Source organism: Eurosta solidaginis, chromosome 4 (genome assembly GCF_040869045.1).
Source record: "Eurosta solidaginis isolate ZX-2024a chromosome 4, ASM4086904v1, whole genome shotgun sequence".
Taxonomy (NCBI): Eukaryota; Metazoa; Arthropoda; class Insecta; order Diptera; family Tephritidae; genus Eurosta; species Eurosta solidaginis.
This window is the reverse complement of record NC_090322.1, coordinates 258492647-258512534: the sequence shown is the minus strand read 5'-3', so window position 1 is coordinate 258512534 and position 19888 is coordinate 258492647. Positions and strand designations below refer to the sequence as shown.

The 19888-nt window shown below is 33.9% G+C and overlaps 1 protein-coding gene and 1 long non-coding RNA gene across 3 annotated transcripts in view; both read left to right on the top strand.

Annotated features, from left to right (window-relative positions):
• Positions 1–3774: 3774 nt before the first annotated feature.
• Positions 3775–19888, top strand: part of LOC137251371 (uncharacterized) — a 116054-nt gene continuing 99940 nt past the window's right edge. The window contains exon 1 of one of the 2 annotated variants that reach the window (XM_067785816.1): positions 3775–4173. The gene's annotated coding sequence lies outside the window, so the exon portion shown is untranslated. The remainder of the gene's footprint in view (positions 4174–19888) is intronic. The other variant, XM_067785817.1, reaches the window with a different exon arrangement.
• On the top strand, positions 9177–10117 carry LOC137249462 (uncharacterized). Its single transcript, XR_010952388.1, has 3 exons — positions 9177–9782; positions 9851–9925; positions 9985–10117. It is a non-coding gene; the product is annotated as an uncharacterized lncRNA (long non-coding RNA).

Here is a 19888-nt window from a genome sequence, read left to right as displayed (position 1 = left end):
GTCGTGATCCTTTTTAATTGTTCCTACAAATTGGCAGGATGGGACCTACTTATTTTATGCCGACTCCGAACGGCATCTGCATGGCAGATAAGTTTTCAATGAGAAGCTTTTCATGGCAGATATACACTCGGAGTGTTTGCCAAATCACTGCCGAGGGGCGACCGCGCTTAGAAAAACTTATTTATAATTGAAAAAACTTCGTTCCAAACTTTCGTTATTACTTTGCCCGGGGCTTGAACTCAAGATTTGGTGTGGTAGGCGGAGCATACGGCCACCACACGGCGGCGGCATATATGTATATGTTCAGAAAAATCATATTTAGAAATCTATATAATCAAATCCTTAATGCGGAAAAAATTTGTATAAATTTAATATTATAGAGCTCTTGGGCCTAACTTAATTTCGCAAAACTGATTAAAGTTTAGCGTAAAAATAAGTGACTAGCATTTTAGCAGTGTTGTACGAGTATATAAAACTATACAACAAAAATAATGGAACTGGTTACAAGAAGAAAGCACTTAAAAATTTAACGAAACCCCATTGAAATGGTCCGTGCAACATTAATTAAGTGAACTTGCAACAGCTGCCATTAAGCGCTACAAACATCAAATGAACATAAAAAATAAAAAAAAATTATCAAAACAAAAGTTAATACTAACAAATGAAAAAAGTGATCAACAATAGCGCGTATACTAAATTAGGAATTGCATTGCAGCAGTTGGTCCTCCATAATATATTTTGCAGATAAAGCATTTTTCAAGTTTAACGTTGATGCATACAAGCAAGTCTTGCCTGCTCACCCGCTTAGTAAGGAAACATAAAAATACGGAAATTTTGGCTGTCAAATTACACCACCACCAAGGAGCTGAGTGAATAGCGGAAAAACTTTGCATAGAGTAAACAGTTACTGCAGTACTCTGCTGAAACCGTAAACTCTATAAATGGGCGGTATCACTCCCATTTTTCAAAATTTATACGTTGCAGATTACTGGTCTTATCGCAGAAACGGTTGGACCCATGGAAAAAAATTGCAGCCAAGATGTGTAGTTAATTTAATGGCCTATAATTTTGTAATAGATGGCCTTATAGTATACATAACCACTACCCTTCTCTACACAGTTTGATAATCGGAGACTACTAATGGAATCTTACTTTACAAGCTTTGTACAAATTTTTTATGTAACACAAACAATAAAGTACCATCAGAGCACACCCGATTATTTAGTAAACGTGTTATGGATTAGTTGACATCTTTGCTCACGGTTGGGCGAATTCTGAATGTAAGCGTGAGGTATAAGCGTAAGCGTATGTGTTAACATAGTATTTTTAAGTAGTATGTTAGAGGTGGTATATATGTAGAATGTTAATGCAGGCGCAGTGGGGGATGGAGTACTACCGAATGTGTAAGCGTAGGCGTAGAATGCTGAATGGAGTAATTAAGAATGTAAGCGTAAGTGTTATCACTACTCTGTAGCGTTATGTGGGAACAATATACGTGGTGGAATTGATATGAGCGAAATCAGACAGCAAGGAATGAAAATAAATCGAGCCCAGCTCTGGAACCAGACCGGATACGAACCCGAAATCAAATCCGAAACTCAAATCAGGCCGTAACCGAAACCGTACAGCCTTTGCTCCATTGTTTATGCTTGAACGGTTTGTTATCAATGAGTTATTGATTTGTTAAAGTCGCACTATCGACGAGGTGTAGGCGAGTTTTACATTTGTTATTGAATTACTGTACAAAAGTTATCTATTTGCCATCAAGGATTTATCGAATGTTATCGGAAAGCTATCGATTTATTATCAAAGAACCATATATTATTTATCGAAAAGTTATCGACTCCTTATAGCAAAAATATCGATAATCTTTAAAAATTGTTGATTTGCTATCGAAAAATGAGTGTGTTATTGGCGTGCTATCGATTTTTTATCGAAAAGTAAAAGATGTGTTATCGAAAAACTTCCGACTTGTTATTAAAAAAGTTATAGCTTTGACATCCAAAGGTGATTAATTTTTAACGTAGTGCTACCACTTTGTTATCGGCGACCTATCGATTTGTTATGAAGGATAAACCGTTAAAACTAAACCACAAAATGGATCTCTCATATGTAATGCGGACATACTAAGTAGGTGAAAAACCAATAAGAAGTCGAAGACTCGGAGATAATAATTCGCTTTCGATAATAAGCCGATAATAAAGCAATAACTTTTCGGTATTGTTTCTTACTATTTATTTCTGAAAAATTGCTTCTGCTGTGGTTTAACTTCAACTCGTGGGTGAGCTTAAAAACATTATTAGTTTCATAGACGTACACTTGTATGTTTACACATCGTACTTCAGGAGTACTTGGTACCCACACCTTTTTTTCAGAAGAACAAGCATCGACAGCCTCAAAGTCAGTGCGGAACTCTAACTGCACTCAATGTGCTACCGTCAAGGATTCCGTAGGGAGTCGCCCGGTGTGTGGAAAGCTAAGGCTGAAGTCCGAGGATTTCGAAATTCATATTAATTTATGGCGGCTTTTTCTTTCGCTATGCGCCTTTATCTGAAACACCCATCGAAAAAAATTTTGTCAAAAATCAATGCGAATATTGAGATCCCAATTTTAATTTTTTTTTTAATTTTTTTTTTTTTAAGAAACTTCAGTGTAGAGTCCCACAGCGGGCTTCTTATTTTTTATATTCCAATTGAAAATTTGCTCCGTTCAATGGATAATACAAACCAAATTTAGCAAAACCAATCAAGAGTAGTTTCACGAAAATAAAATCGAAGAAACTAAACAATAAAAGTAATATCAATAAAAATAAGTAGGAAGGCGAAACGAAAAACCTCTAAAAACTAAAATAAACAAAAACAAAAGTTGAATACCTTTTACTTTGGGCCGTTTTATTGCTGGTTTACAAGTGTGGGTATATAGCGCTGTATGTATATTTTCAAAAGTATAAAAAAAAACGAAAAACAACACTATAGAGTGTAATAACGAAAAGAAACAAATATTTTTTAAACATGCAACAGCAGTAATTTAATTTAAAAAAAAAAAAACAAAGTTAAGCAGCTGATAAAACTGGATTTAAATCAACTCACTTTCGTTTTCAATACGAGTGAATTACATGAAGGCTACGAGCGCGCTGTGATTGTCCACACCTCAAAAACTCAAATACTTTGTATGTGTGCACCAACACTTCTTTTTTGCGTTTAAAAAAATAACAAATCTCTTAACTGTTTAGACTTTGATTAACACGCAAAAAAACTTGTGCGCTTAATTCACACAACTGTATTTTTACTCTTAGCTTAAAAAGTGGTGCGTGTTTAACTCAAGATTTTAAGTGCAATTAGCTTTGTCCACAATCAAAGTGTGAGCACTCTTTAACGTTTCACTCTAACAGCTAGCAAAACTTGATCAACCGCTGATGCATGCGCGTATTGGTAATATCATACCAGCGGAAATACTACAATCCATAATCAAGCCTTGATTACCTCAATTTGCGCTTACTCTCCTTGTACTTTGTCTTTGCTCAAATCTTTTGTTGAGCTTATCTTAAACATATTCTGTATCCACACAGCTCAGCACAGAGCGCCGTCAAGGGGTTGCCTGAATGCTAAGTTGGCTCAAAGCATTTGCCTTGTCAACAATATTTGCCAACCCTCCATTCGACTGCGCCGGTCTCAACACCTTTTCCATGAGCTGTCAAAAATGGTGCCGCCACTCGCTTGTTCATCGTATAGCGTTTTGAGCTTTATTCCATTGGCGTGTGATAAAAATACGTTAGTAATCAATTGCAAGTCCAACTGCTAAGACACGGAATTAAGACGCGCCTTTGCCGTTGTCGTCGTCGCTTTATAGAGTCGTTTTTGAAGTTCTCACTAAACAAAAATTTGCTCGCTTACAAAATACGCAAAATCTAAACACAATAGAAACAAAAGATATAAATACAAAATCACAAAACTATACAAAAATTAACAACAACAAAATTTATTAAAGTGTGTTGAAAGTTAGCAAAACAAAAAATAAAAAAAAGTTTTGCAAGTAACAATTACAATAAAAAACAACTCAACACGTACACACCTGTTGCTGAGAGGATATATTGCAGTTATTTGTTCGAATTTGGTAATCATTACCAAATATTGTTTAAAGAACGGCTACGCCAAAGCGTGTAACGCTAAAATTGTACGTGTTTGAAATTTTCTATTTTTTACGAATTTATTGCAAAAACAAAATCACCAAAAAACATTTTACTTCATGCTTCCATTGAAATTTTTTAGTTTGTGCATAATAATTTAGAGTTCATATCATGTAGTAGAGTTTGCATGTCAAATTATAAGCTTTCTACATTTTCGCATTTTTCGTCTATTCATTCTTGAGCCAGTATATATCGCATTTCATAAATATGTAACACGCAAAGAATTGAAATGTTTTCAGACTTATATATACATTTATATATATATATACATTTTATATATATATGTTTCGTTTTAATTTAAAAAATTAATATATCATAATCTTATTTCCAAACAGTAAAAATCTACGTTCCGAATTTTGTACAAAACTTTTGAGAATTCAAAAATTTTTAAAAAATTTTTAAAAAAATTTTCAAATAAAAAAATTTTTTGTCAATTTATTTTTGTATTAAATTCCAATTTAAGAAAGTGCGATTTTGAAATGATTTCATTATCTTAAATTTTTATAATATTTTTTCTATTCATGTAAAGCATGAACTAATTTTTTTCTAAATAATAAACTTTATTTTTAAGTAATCTTATACCAAACAAAATTTAGTGGACCACGAATTTACATTTTCGATTTAATTTTTATTTTAAATATAAAAAGTATAATAAAATGTATACGCATGTATAATTAAATAAAAAAATTTATAAATGGTTGAAACATGTGGCTCGAAAAATTATTCGATAAATCGTTTAACCGATTATACGACATGAAATCATTAGCATGCTTACTAATCAGTTAACGGTATGCGAACAGCTCTCCTTCGATTAAGGCAATAGTCGCTTTGCTATAGCAAATCGAATTTATGAAACCGAATTGTCTTTAAAAATTCCGTAAAAAATTTATAAACTGGGGATTTTTTATTTGCGACATGAGGTGCTCTGTGTCTTTATCAATTCCCTATGTACCCCAATTGTCAAAAATTTCGTATTAAAATACACTCGTTGAGGTCGAAAGGCGCCTATGATGGGGACGTGGAAAGCCGTATCTTTAAGACTCCTGATTTCCTTCCACAAGCCATTTCATACCCTTCCACGAAAAATAAGATGTCAAATTTCTGAGTAAACTTCTCATATTATCAATAAAAACTTCTCATATTATCAGTGCTCTTATGTAAGCCTTTTCCAGATGAAATTCCCTTCATAAAGCGATTGATCGGTATCACATTGCATATTATGTTTAAAGCCTCTGAAGGTCATGAACTAATCGCTGCTGTAATCACATCAAACATAAATCTTCGTAGGTTAGTTTTGGTGTTCACTTCAACTGATTTCCTATATCCACCGTTTTTTTTTTTTTGTTAACCCGAAAAAATTACGTACATATATAAGGAGCCTGGATTTGAAACAATGTGGATTTGCATTTCAGTTCTCATCATATCGCTATGCCCCAAAAGTTGAATGCTTGGTGAATACCGAAGTCAATCTCCATGTATCTCTGCTATCCATCTTAATAATGAATGAATATCTCTTCTTTTTTCTTTGTAATAAGAGGGCACAGACTTCTATACAGGACTGCAATCTTTTTCACCCACTTAGTCACAGTATCATTAAGAAAAAAGTAAGAGATACAACTTTTATAAGACCCAAAACCCGCACTTGCTAATCAGTCGTTTCATGTCCGCATATGTTGCAATGCCCCTTGACCTAATTTAACGGAGGTCTTGTCGACTCGCTGCGTTTATTTCAATAATTAAGCTTATGATTATATACGTCTTTATCAAATTTTTCTGTGCGTATTTTCTAGAACACGATATCCTCGAATAACCTCTCCTGAAATCTATTTGGGTCAGTTGTAGTTATCCCGTGCCCAAAGTTAAAATAATTTCATTTTAGTTCACATATAACAAAAGGTAGCAGTTTACTTTTGTTTTTCTAGGATCTAGGGCTTTAAGTTGTTTTTTGGCTTCCATCACGCCATTTATCCTATTTGGAGACAAATGTCCCAAACTCGGAGCACCAAGCGAGATCAAATATCCCCTCCACCTATCTCTACCACCCCAGTGGGGTACCCAACGTACGCGTGTGTTCATGACTTAGCCAATGCTTTTGAGCCTTTATTCGTTGCTCTGTCATATCTGCTCGTCATTAAAATTTCTTCTATACACACAATGTATATTAAGTTAACCCATTTCAGATTTAATTTTGGCTCATATTTGGGTGATAACTTCGAAACTGGTGGGTAGATATAAACACACCCTTAAACAACCCGCATTATCAACTGCCTTTAAGTTCTCTTTTCGAGAAGTAACTTTTGGTTAAGTAGGTCCATATATTGGTTTATATCTCTTAAACAGGTTGGATTATGTTAATGAAATTCTCTATATATTAATACTCCCTCAGTTTCGGTATTAGTTTTCGTTATCCAGAAGACGAAATTGCTACTTTTCGTCAGCTACTAAAATTCCCCTCGATATCTGCACATGTATATGTGTTTGTGTATGGATTTGAGTATGATATGCGGTTTTTTTTTTTTTTTTTTTTTTGTACACCAATGCTTTCGTGTTTCTCACTACTCTCAGCTGGTTATGCAGTTTATGAAAATAGTAACTAAATAAATTAAAGTAAAACAACATAAAGTAACAATTTGTATACAAAATTGCATGTACAGCAGTGACCACGAAAATAAAAGTGGCAATTTTCATAAAATTTTGTCAATTGAGCTTTTCTATTCTTTATTTAAAACAAAAGCTTTCATGTATTTTGTAACTAAAACTAGGCAAATCAAGTCCGAAAAATTCGAATATTCGGGAAAGTTTCACGAAAGCTTTGAACTTTTTTTTTTTTTTATTTTGTGAATTTTTTTGAGTATGCAATTTTTTAGCGCAATCAAATTAAGTCCAACAAAGGGCGAAATCATAATCAAAAAAATTCAGAAAACTCTTAACAAAAAGTTCGAAATTGTTGTAAAATTTTCTCGAATTTTCAAATTTTTTCGTAGTTTTTTTTTTTTTTTTGAGATTTCTTTGTATAATTTGAGTCACAAAACTCATAGAAATCTTATCATAAATTATTGAAAAAAATAATTTATTTTAAGAAATTTGATACAATTTTTCTACTGCTATTCTTCTATTCGCTGCTGTACATATTTACATATATGGGGTATTCCATCCCATTTCGATCAATTTTGAACCCGACCCCTTTAGAATTGGCTGAAAGTATTTCTTCTTTTTCTAGCTTACGAAAGACGTTTTTCAGAAGTTTTTCAAATTGTTTCATCCAACTCAAAAAAAGTTATGAATTTAAAAAAACACCGCTTTTGTTTTCAAAATGCTATAACTTTTTCAAACATTGACCGTTTGGGATCTTTTTTTTCTCAAAATTTGTTTTTAAATGTACTTTTCGGAAAAAATTCAAAAAAATTATTAAAGTTTTTTTTTTTTGTAATTTTTCAGTTTTTCGAGATTTTCTCATAAAAAACTTCAATCAATTCTGCAATCATCCCCACTAATCCCGGAGTGGGCCGATTATTTTTATTATTTTTTTTTTATTTAATTAAAAAAAAAAACTTTAAACATTTTTTTGTATTTTTTCCGAAAAGTACATTTAAAAACAAATTTAAAAAAAAGAAAGATCCCAAACGGTCAATTTTTGAAAAATTTATAGCATTTTGAAAAAAACACCGTTTTCCAACTCAAAATAAGTTTTAAATATTTTGAAAAAAACGGTTTTTTTTTCAAAATGCTATAACTTTTTCAAAAATTTAACGCTTGGGATATTTTTTTTTTTAAATATGTTTTTAAATGTACTTTTCGGAAAAAATACAAAAAAGAATTTTAAAGTTTTTTTTTTTCAATTAAGTAAAAAAAAAATTCTCGGCCCCCTCCGGGATTAGTGGGGATGATTGCAGAATTGATTGAAGTTTTTTATGAGAAAAAAAAGGGCGAAATTCGAAAAATCTCGAAAAACTGAAAAATTAAAAAAAAAAAAAAACTAATAATTTTTTTGAATTTTTTCCGAAAAGTACATTTAAAAAAAAAATTAAAAAAAAAAAGATCCCAAACGGTCAATTTTTGAAAAATTATAGCATTTTGAAAACAAAAGCGGTGTTTTTTTAAATTCATAACTTTTTTTGAGTTGGATGAAACAATTTGAAAAACTTCTGAAAAACGTCTTTCGTAAGCTAGAAAAAGAAGAAATACTTTCAGCCAATTCTAAAGGGGTCGGGTTCAAAATTGGTCGAAATGGGATGGAATACCCCATATATAAATGGTAGAATAGTAATGGGCCTAAAGCGGAAAAACACAGCAATTTGCAGTGTCGAAAATACATAAATGCTAAAATTAAAGAGCTGATATTGCATCAAAGTGCAATGTTATGTGATTGACACTGTACAAGGTTGAATAAATTCATGTACACATACTTATACATACATATACTTGTACGTACGTAACCGTAAATGCCTACTAAGGGCTTGGCATAGGAAACAAGTTATGAGTTTGTTCAAGCGTTTAAATGTTATATTTTTTCTTGCGTTGGTTTCTCTCATTTTTAATATTTTTGTTAACAGTAATAATAATAATAAAGATGTTAGTCTCTGTACAACAAAAACATCTCTATCTCAGGGTTTTTTTTAATTCATAAGTAAGAAGGAAATTTATATTTGGCCCTTTCAATAATGAATATTCGAACTTAACAAGAAATACCGTGTGAAGTTAAACGGTACCGCGAATAACCGTGCTTTGTTAACAGTAAATGTTCTGGCACTTTGCTTTGCTATGATAAGTTAAGCAACTTTTTGGAAAATGGAATAATGTACGCCAGTTAATTTACAATCCTCAATTAGAGATTTTTGGAAAAGTAAAAGAGACACCCTAACTTATATTGACGCTATGCGCACATTAAGTATATGTGAGGTCCTAACGAACTGGACATTTCAACCTAAGCTATAAGAAACACATTCCATGAGTTATAGATCACAGCATTACTGTTCTTTTCCAGCTTATCGCCAACTTTGATATGTACATATATTATGGAAATTATGAACTTAACAGAATTGAAATTAGAGCAATGAAGAAGAGCAACAACAATGACAATCTGCGCGAAGCTAGGTTCTGCTGGGTCTAGAGCAACAACATTATTCGCATTAGTCTTTCGATTTACGCTTTTTATATATCACGAAATAAAGAAAAGGTGACAGAAATTCTTAAATTTTAGAACCTAATTGTGCAAGCTCAAACCATTGCATATTATGCACAGTTTGGATCCTTAAGTAATCATCTGCTCGACATCTTTTAGAACACAATCACTTTTCGCTTTATAACCACCTTTGTCAATTTTCTAAGAAGTGTCAAGCCTTGCATCGTCTGCATAAAAATTTACATTTTCCAAGCCTGTTCGTTTACCAAAGCGAATGTTCTGGGTTTAAGGCCGGGAAAAGCAGCATAAAAACCAGTAGAAACGAGTTTTCTGCAATAAGAGAAACATTTTTAAAAGCCAGTTCACCAATCGGAAGTGGTTTGGCAAGGACCCCAAATGTATTTCTGCCATAAGAAGCTACTCAGTGAGAACTCGTCTGTCTTGCAGATGCCATTCGTAGTCAGCATAAGACATGTAATATAGTTCAAGAAATTTGCGGTTGATTATTTTTATTTATATTTTTTTATTTTTTTTATATCAAGCTCGTTAAAATTCTATACCGATGAGGAAATTGATGAAATGTTTTCCAAGCCGTTTTCCAATGAATCGAAAATCAGGTACAAAGAGACATAAAAACAACTTTGGTGAACTAATCCAGGTTTTCGCTTTCACACAGGGCCACTTGCTTCATTAAGCGGACATATTGCGCTGTTACAAAGAAAATAGTAAAATTGACTACTAGCCATTTCCTCCTCAACTATAAAGACAATCCAAATAAAATGCATGCCCAACTACTCATAGATATTGCACCTTACCAAATATATATGTGCCTATTTGTGAAAAAGCCATATCATCTATTAGTGCAAATGCATCGAAAATAAAATTTTGAATTTTTTGGTGTTTTTCTATTTTTCGTAAGTTACACTGGATCACAAATTCCAACTTTTTTCTGCATCAGAGACGCCATTACGAAATTCCTATGTAAAATCACCCCCTGATTCCGAAAATCAAAGTTATTTTTAATTCTATGTTAACGTTTTTGAAATATTTACGAATAACCGTTTTTTGAAAAAAATACATTGGGTCCACTTAAACATATATATCTCAAGAACGAATTGAGCAATTCCAAAACGGTTTGAATACTAACACATATGTACCAGTAGGGTACTTAAGTATTAAATGGATATGTTTACTTGAATGCTTATAACTTTTGTATTAGTTCATCGATTTTGTTGAATGAAAACTTATTTTTTTTTGTAATAAAACAGAGCTTAGAGAAAAAAAATCTGCAAAAAAATAAAAAGTTTTCGAGATCCTTCCTCGCAAATCCGTAATGAGTGTTCGTTATCTTTAAATCTGCAGGGCCTAGCAAAAAGTATTGTATACACAGTTTATAGCAAATTTTATTACCTTTTAAAAGCTTCAAACCGTTTAGCAACTGCTCAATTCGTTCTTGTGATATATATGTTTAAGTGGACCATTTTTTTTTTTTTTTTCAAAACACGGTTATTAATATCTCAAAAACATTACCATAGAATTAAAAATAACCTTGATTTTCGGAATCAGGGGGTGATTTTACATAGGAATTTCGTAAAGGCGTCTCTGGTGCATTTTGGCTGTAAACCAGTGTTATTGAAAATATTTTATTTTTCCCTCCATTAGGCATTCAATAAAGGAATAATGACACAATAAGGAATTTGTAAAATAATAAGGCAAATTGAGTTCATTAAGGGTACGAATTTAGATGCTTACTTACCTACTTAACTGGCGCTTAGCCGTTTAAACGGTTTTGGCCGTCCAACAAGGTGCGCCAGTAGCTTCGCTCTGCCAACTGGCGCCAATTGGTCACAACAAGTGAGTTAAAATCGTTTTCCACTTGATCCTTCCAGCGGAGTGGAGGCCGCCCTCTTCCTCTGCTTCCATATGCGGGCTCCGACAAAAAAAAAAAATTCATGTAAATATAATATTTATGTACATACATATAACAAAACAATATTCTTTAGTTTTTTTTTTTTTTTTTGGTTTCCATTGAAAAAATCTTAATTTTTCACCCATCACCCTTAGCCGTATCCAATGGAAATTAAAACTTACGTATGAAATTATTGACATTTTTAATTACCTTTTTAAGTGATGGAAATAGAAAAAATCGGGTATTTGATTTATAGGAACCATCCTTGTGCAGTACAAATTAGAACTTAAATCTCAAAATATAAACTTTAGTCAAGGAATTTAATTAATATCCAAAGACGCGTGTCAATTCTTTGTTGCCATACAGGGCCGAGGAGAGAGGGGGGCAGCCAGGGCAATTGCCCTGGAGCCCGGAAGGTTTTTGGGAGCCCGCAAGGCAAATCAGTATTCACAGGACTCTAACTAGGATTTCATAGATACATACATATTTTGTTGCTACAAAAAATGGTTTATAATTAAAAATCACTAAACTAAAATCATAAGCATCAAATCAAATATTATGGGGTATAGTCATAGTCGAAATAAAATGTGATTTTAAGTTAGATAAAAGTTTTTGACACAAAATTTATAAGCGCTATCTGTCAAAAATGCTTCAACTAACTTAAAATCACACTTTATTTCGACTATAACTATGCCCCTATCGGTTTGGTCGTATTGATTTTTGTAAAAGCCATCGACATCTGTAAATATAGGCTGATAATAAACTAGAGCTTAATTTGAAAAAATTAGTACACTTGACTTGTTTTGCGAAGCGCAAATTTGTGCAAACATATGAGTATCCCGTGGATAAGCTTACATAGGTCAGTTTCGCGTTAATTGTTGTAAGCTTCGTAATTCTTTTGTCAGTAGCGCAATTATTGGTAAATTTTTTAATTTGTGAATGTAATTTCGCTTTTAATTCTTCACGGGCCTTCTGAAGACATACACAAAGCACTGGTTTATAAAATTTAAAGGGAAGAATCTATTAAATAAATGAAATGAAAAAATTAATGCATCACTCATTTACTTCGAGAGTGTCAAAACTCCAAAAATCACTATTTTACAGTTAAGTACAAAAAAAAAAAACATCATATCTATTGTGTAAACAACTCTTGATTATTCGTGGAAAATTGGGGGCTTGAGATAAAAATTAATTTCTAGCTTTACGCGCCCAATATATGAAGGGTTTAGAAGCAAAAGGTTCAAAGTGAAATTTTTTTCTAATTTTTAGTTATACTCATATTTGTATAGTTTCGTTTATGGACACAGAGTGTGTTTATGGCCGGGGCATAATCCTACTACCCACAAATTACAATAAGTACTGTCTCGAAACAATGTGTCTGTTGAAATCTTAAAATGGTTCTCTTGAAAACTTGTGTGTTTTGGAAAGTGTTACTGTTGAAGTAAATGGGCGATATATTTGTGCATGTGTCAGTTTTGTTGGCGAAAAATATTGCCAAGGATACTACGTGTTGAAAAAAGGAGTAAAAAGAACTCAGTATGATGGAAACGATGCCAGGAATACAATTTTCATTCTAAATATTGAAAATGTGATTTTAAATAGTTTCTATGCAATTTGCAATATTTTTTCACGTGAAAACACAATACCAAGCTTCGCATGTGAAATACATAATCATACAATATTCTGTGCGTTTTTTTTTATTTATTTAACCAAACACTTGTTTTGAATAAACTATATCTAATGGATTATAAACATTTATCGGGAGCAGCGAAACGAGCTGAGAAAAAGCGCAAAGAAACCGAAGAAAAAAAGGCACAGCAAACGCTCCATAAATTTAATTTTAGCGTAAGCAAAGTTATCGAAAATAAAGATGTTGCAGGCGCAAACTTCGGTGGAAAGCAGCGGAGCGTAACAAAATTCTAGTAGGTCACTTTCACCACACCAAAAACTTTAACACAATTTTTAACATAATTTAAGCACAGAAATACACTGATTGGAGTTTTAGAGAGTAAAAGTTAAAATTCTGAACACATTAGCAGAATAAAAAGTGTACAAATAATTGTTAAATAACAAATACAGACAGTGGTAGTTGAACAAATTCTGCTGTGGTGAGTGGTGAATGTGACCTTCTAGAATTTTGTGAAGCTTGCTTCACACGATTTTTCGTCCCTGCAACATCTTTATTTTCGATAATCTTTGGCGTAAGTCAGTGTGGCTGAAGGGGAGCATTCTTTTAGTCTATTGACTCGGGTGAAAAATTGTTTACGTTGCTCGCAGCATTAAAGCGGAGTCATTGGTGCCGTTTGTCGTATCGCTGTAGTCGTATCTCTAACGTAACCCATTAATTGATAACAATGTATCGTTTGTTATCAATTAATGGTGTCTTAACCTAAAAATCGTGAAAATTTCATAAAAATTAAGAAAACGCAAAAAATTACAAACATATTCCACAAAAAATAAGTCTCCTAGTCAAAGCGCATCCAAAACAATGAATAAAATCTGCAGAAAGTTATGAAATTCACCAAATCAAATATTTTTAGGTTATGGATACGGCGAAAAACCAAAAACCAATTGGTTGGTTACGACCTTAGCGTTACGATACGGTACCAATAATCGATTACATTGATTTCCATAACGTTGGTCGAATCAGCTGTTATAAGGTTACCGATACAGTTACCGATAACGCACCAATGTCAGCAGCTTTAGTTTTGAATCGGTCATTTCCATATTCGCATACCAAAAAGCACGGAATTTTTCCTTGGCTGACTCAAGCTCTTAAAATGTACATATTTAGAAAAAGTTAATGTAAGCAAATCAAACAATGAAATCTATCATTTCATTTATGTAAGGCTCCAGTAAATCTTATTTTATATGAATAAAACAGACAATGTGAATTGAAAAATTTATGTAGGTTATATTATTTTTTTTTTTACTGGATCGAGTTTATTGTTTAGGGGGGCCCGTAAACGCGAACTGTCCAAGGGGCCCGGCTCGACTCTCGGCGGTACTGTTGCCACGGGATAGATTCAGGTTTATTTCCCAGTTTGGAAAATTAAATATCAAAATTATCGACGAAGGAGCAAAATTATTTTTCCAAACTTTTTTACAACATTCTCAATGTACATAAGTGTCTAGGCTTTACGTATTCAAACCATTAGTCAAAAATTCTCTTTTCATTCTCAGATAGATAAAAGCAAACCAGAACATTATGATTCATTTTAAATTTTTTCTCTCAATTACCGGCTTTGCGTAATTAGCTATATATTTGAAAAGATATATTAACATTTAATACCCACCGTAAAATATTCTAGTTGCGCAATTATCTCTATAATACAGAGTCTGTGTTAATATGAGCTAACTCTGTCACATGAAAAATGCTTTACCACCCCTTTCTACGCACACACTTTGCCAATTGGTTAGTCATTGTTTAAACGGGTACAAAAGGCGTTTATTTTCATATTTTTTACATACATGTATACCTAGCGCAATGTAAATAATACGGATCATCTCTATTGTAATTGTAATTATCTGTATAATTAGCAAGCTTTTAGAATTTTTCACCTAAGTAATCAAATGATGAGCAATTTAATTACCTAAACAATCACTGCTGTGAATCGCACTATTTCCGAACTAGCGCCGAACTATGGCATTTAAAGACAATACTAGTTCTAATTCTGTACGTTCGCAATGCTTTCAACGGACATTTTTATACTCAGCGTGCTTTGCACACAGAGTATATTAACTTTGATTGGATAACGGTTGGTTGTACAGGTATAAAGGAATCGAGATAGATATAGACTTCCATATACCAAAATCATCAGTATCGAAAAAAAATGTGATTGAGCCATGTCCGTCCGTCCGTCCGTCTGTCCGTTAACACGACAACTTGAGCAAATATTGAGATATCTTCACAAAATTTGGTACACGAGCTTACCTGGACCCAGAATAGATTGGTATTGAAAATGAGCGAAATCGGATGATAGCTACGCCCACTTTTTATATATATAACATTTTGGAAAACACAAAAAACCTGATAAATAATACACCTAGAATGTTGAAATTTGACGTGTGGACTGATATTGATACTCTTATAAAAATTTAAAAAAAAATTTAAAATGGGCGTGGCACCGCCCACTTGTGATAAAATCAATTTTACAAATATTATTAATCATAAATGGAAAATCGTTAAGCCTATCGCAACAAAATTCGGCAGAGAGGTTGCCTTTACTATAAGGAAGGCTTTGAAGAGAAATTAACGAAATCGCTTAAGGACCACGCCTACTTTTATATAAAAGATTTTTAAAAGGATCGTAGACGAAAATAATAAGCTATATCTTAGAGAAAAAGAGCTTTGAATCAATAGAATTTTACTTTCTAAATTGAGTTATAACATTAAATTGGAAAACACTAAACATTTTTGGGTGTGGTACCGCCTCTTTTATGACTAAGCTTTTCTAAGATTCGGGAGCCATAACTCCAAGAAAAATTAACATATCGTAATGAAATTATGTACACATATTTTCCTTATAGCAGAAAATATTTCTTGTAAAAATGGACGGGCTCGATTAAAGATCACAGCAACTTAAATATTAAAAAAGTAAGGAAGGCTAAGTTTGGGTGTAACCGAACATTAAATACTCAGCTGAGAGCTATGGAGACAAAATAAGGGAAAATCACCACGTTGAAAAATGAACCTAGGGTAACCCTGGAATGTGTTTGTACAATATGGGCATCAAAAGAAAGGTGTTAATGAGTATTTTAGAAGGGAGTGAGCCTTAGTTGTATAGGTGGACGCCTTTTCGAGATATCGTTATAAAGGTAGACCAGGGTTGACTCTATAATGTGTTTGTACGATATGGTATCAAATTAAAGGTATTAATGAGGGTTTTAAAAGGGAGTGGTGGTAGTCGTATACGTGAAGACGTTTTCGAGATATCGACCAAAATGTGAACCAGAGTGACCCAGAACATCATCTGTCGGGTACCGGTAATTTATTTATATATGTAATACCACGAACAGTATTCCTGCCATGATTACAAGGGCTTTTGATTTCGCACTGCAGAACTTTTTCATTTTCTTCTACTTAATATGGTAGGTGTCACACCCATTTTACAAAGTTTTTTTCTAAGGCTATATATATTGCGTCAATAAACCAATCCAATTACCATGTTTCATCCCTTTTTTCGTATTTGGTATAGAGTTATGGCATTTTTTTCATTTTTCGTAAATTTCGATATCGAAAAAGTGGGCGTGGTCATAGTCGGATTTCAGCCATCTTTTATACCAATACAAAGTGAGTTCAGATAAGTACATGACCTGAGTTTAGTAAAGATATATCGATTTTTGCTCAAGTTATCGTGTTAACGGCCGAGCGGAAGGACAGGCCGTCGACTGTGTAAAAAAACTGGGCGTGGTTTCAACCGATTTCGCCCTTTTTCATAGAAAACCGTTATCGTCCTAGAATCTAAGCCTCTACCAAATTTCACAAGGATTGGTAAATTTGTGTTCGTCTTATGGCATTAAAAGTATCCTAGACAAATTAAATGAAAAAGGGCGGAGCCACGCCCATTTTGAAATTTTCTTTTATTTTTGTATTTTGTTGCACCATATCATTACTGCAGTTGAATGTTGACTTAATTTACTTATATACTGTGAAGATGTAAAATTTTTTGTTTTAATTTGAATTAAAAAAAATTTTTTAAAGTGGGCGTGGTCGTTCTCCGATTTTGCTTACTTTTATTAAGCATACATATAGTAATAGGGTAACATTCCTGCCAAATTTCATCATGATATCTTCAACGACTGCCAAATTACAGCTTGCAAAACTTTCAAATTACCTTCTTTCAAAAGTGGGCGGTTTCACGCCCATTGTCCAAAATTTTACTAATTTTCTATTCTGCGTTATAAGTTCAACTTATCTACCAAGTTTCATCGCTTTATCCGTCTTTGGTAATGAATTATCGCACTTTTTCGGTTTTTCGAAATTTTCGATATCGAAAAAGTGGGCGTGGTCCGATATCGTTCATTTTAAATAGCGATCTGAGATGAGCGCTCAGGAACCTACATACCAAATTTCACCAAGAGACCTGAAAAGTTACTCAAGTTATCGTGTTAACGGACAGACGGACGGACGGACGTGGCTCAATCAAATTTTTTTCGATACTGATGATTTTGATATATGGAAGTCTATGTCTATCTCAATTCCTTTATACCTGTACAACCAACCGTTATCCAATCAAAATTAATATACTCTGTGAGCTCTGCTCAACTGAGTATAATAACTTTAAAAGGGTCGTAGACTAGAATATTAAGCTATAACCTACAAAAAATAATTTTGAATCAATGGTATTTCACTTATCAAGTTTTACTGTAAGAGGAAATGGGGAGACATTTTTCTTTTAAACGGGCGGTGCCACATGTTATGCAGAAAAGTAATTTATCTGAAATGAAATGTACAATTAAAGTTCACGCTGAGTATACAATATTCGGTTACACCCGAACTTACACACCTTTACTTGTTAACATTTGATGTCCTCGGAAGTGGTATACGCTCCCCTCTTCAGCACTTTAGAAGCCATTTGTTAATGGTTCCGTCGTAAGAGGTTCTGAAATAGGTAGTTTGTTTCTTTTGATTAATTAATTTAAATACATATATTCCTCAGATTGAAGCGCTGTTATTATATTCTTTTGATGTATGGCTCGAACAAAGAATGCCAGTTTAAAAAACAATGTCGATGAATGCTGAACGTAGTCAGACAGGTAAATAACTGCTTTAGCCCCGAATGAAACCTTTATATCACTCATTGAATCTATTGATCAAATATGAAAGTTTTAAAGGAAAACTAATTTCCCTGTTTTTACAGGGTGCTGAAAAAAAGTTGTGTTAAAACTTTTGATATCTCCACGAAGTAAGTATGAGAACTCGTGGGACATATTCAACTTGTTTTAGAGATACGCTCTAGTGTACAGGTTTTTATTACTTTTTTGTATCCTTCCTTAACAGGGAAGCATAAAATAACAACCTTTTTGGAAATTGTAGGGAATACACAAATAAAAATTGTAGGAGGACACAAACGTGTACGTATGACCGCATATTACAAATGAGTCGCGACCGAAATACTTTAGCCTAGTTCAGGGAAAAGCTGAGCAATCAAGCGTAAAGTGATTCGATGATTTCACCTAATCATCCTCCAAATAGCTACAGCAGGATGGGCTTTCTAGTATTCTGAGACGTACCGCATGGATTTCTATTGAACAGTGCCTCGTCGAAACCCCAATTGCCAGTAACAGATGAGCCTTAGAAAAGATATTTCTACACGTCCACCGCTTGCTGAGCTAACTTGAGGCTCATCTGTGCAGGATTAGACCATAAGTAGCCAGCGGAATCCTGAAATCTGTACATCCATCTTCGTCCCGTTCCGTTGTACCGGTGCGGGTTAAGATATACGCTTGACAATTGCCCGGGATATTACTATGGTTCTGTACCCAGATAATCTTCATCATAAAATAGTTCAATGTAACCACAAGCGAGGTCAGGCAATCACAGACCACCCTTGATCGCACCATAGTTGAACTCAAGGCCTTGATAACCGCTTGGCTAACAGAATAGATACTAAATTCCCTAACCATAGTAGTACATAGCATTTGATCTCATCCACTGCTGAGTGAAGAAACTGGAGCTGCGAAGTGGGCAGAGGGGCACCCTGTAGAAGGTGTAGCTTATAGATTGCTACTTTTTCTTTCCTGATTTGGATATTGGTTGTGAATGATGTACTTAATGACCTATGGGGTAAGGGCTACGAATTGGTAGCTTATGTCGTTGTTGTTGTAGCCACAAGGGCACTCCCCGAGACCCTTGGGGAGTGTTTTCGATGTTGATGGTCCTTTGCCGGATGCAGATCCGGTATGTTCCGGTACCAAGTCCGATTATCTCGGGAACGATTTGTTATGACCATTGTTATGGCCATAACGCCCCCCACCGCTAGATCCATGAGGAGCTCGGGGTCCCCAGATCCTCGGCTCTTAATGAAACAGGATTCGCCACGGATAGGTGAGATTGAAAATTGATTGGGTTTGCAGAAGCTATATATTGCGCTGGCAAACTGAAAAGTTTGCGCTACACAACCCCTTGAATCTATTTGGTATTTTAGTCGCCTCTTACGACAGGCATCCCTGTAGCTTATGCTGATGACCTCTAAACCCGGTAGCTGGATCTCTTAGCCAGGAGATCTAAATCAAGCGGAGATACGCTTTTAGCGCAGGCAAAACAGCAATGATTTTATTAATGCTAAGTTACAAGATGATGCTGTTTGACAAGTTTAATAACTGTCGGCTGGACATCGTGGAAAAAATAACGGCAGTTTGTGCCGTAATAAGGCATAGAAAGGCGAGATATAAGCTTGTATATCACGGAAACTTCAGCATTCTGCCCATCTTCGAATTTATCGCTGGCAGGACAAACCACTGTGCGTTCCCTTCCTCTAGATTAATTTTTTAAATATGCTTAAGGGCTATTTCGACAGGAGCTCAGTCCAGCTAGAAACTCTGGCTGCTCTATCACTCCTGTGTTTTAGGTGGATGTTCACTCAACCTAATTTAACCTATTATCAGCAGCACATCTTAATCTGTTCTGATATATTAATTTGTTTCCAAATCATACAGGAATATAATT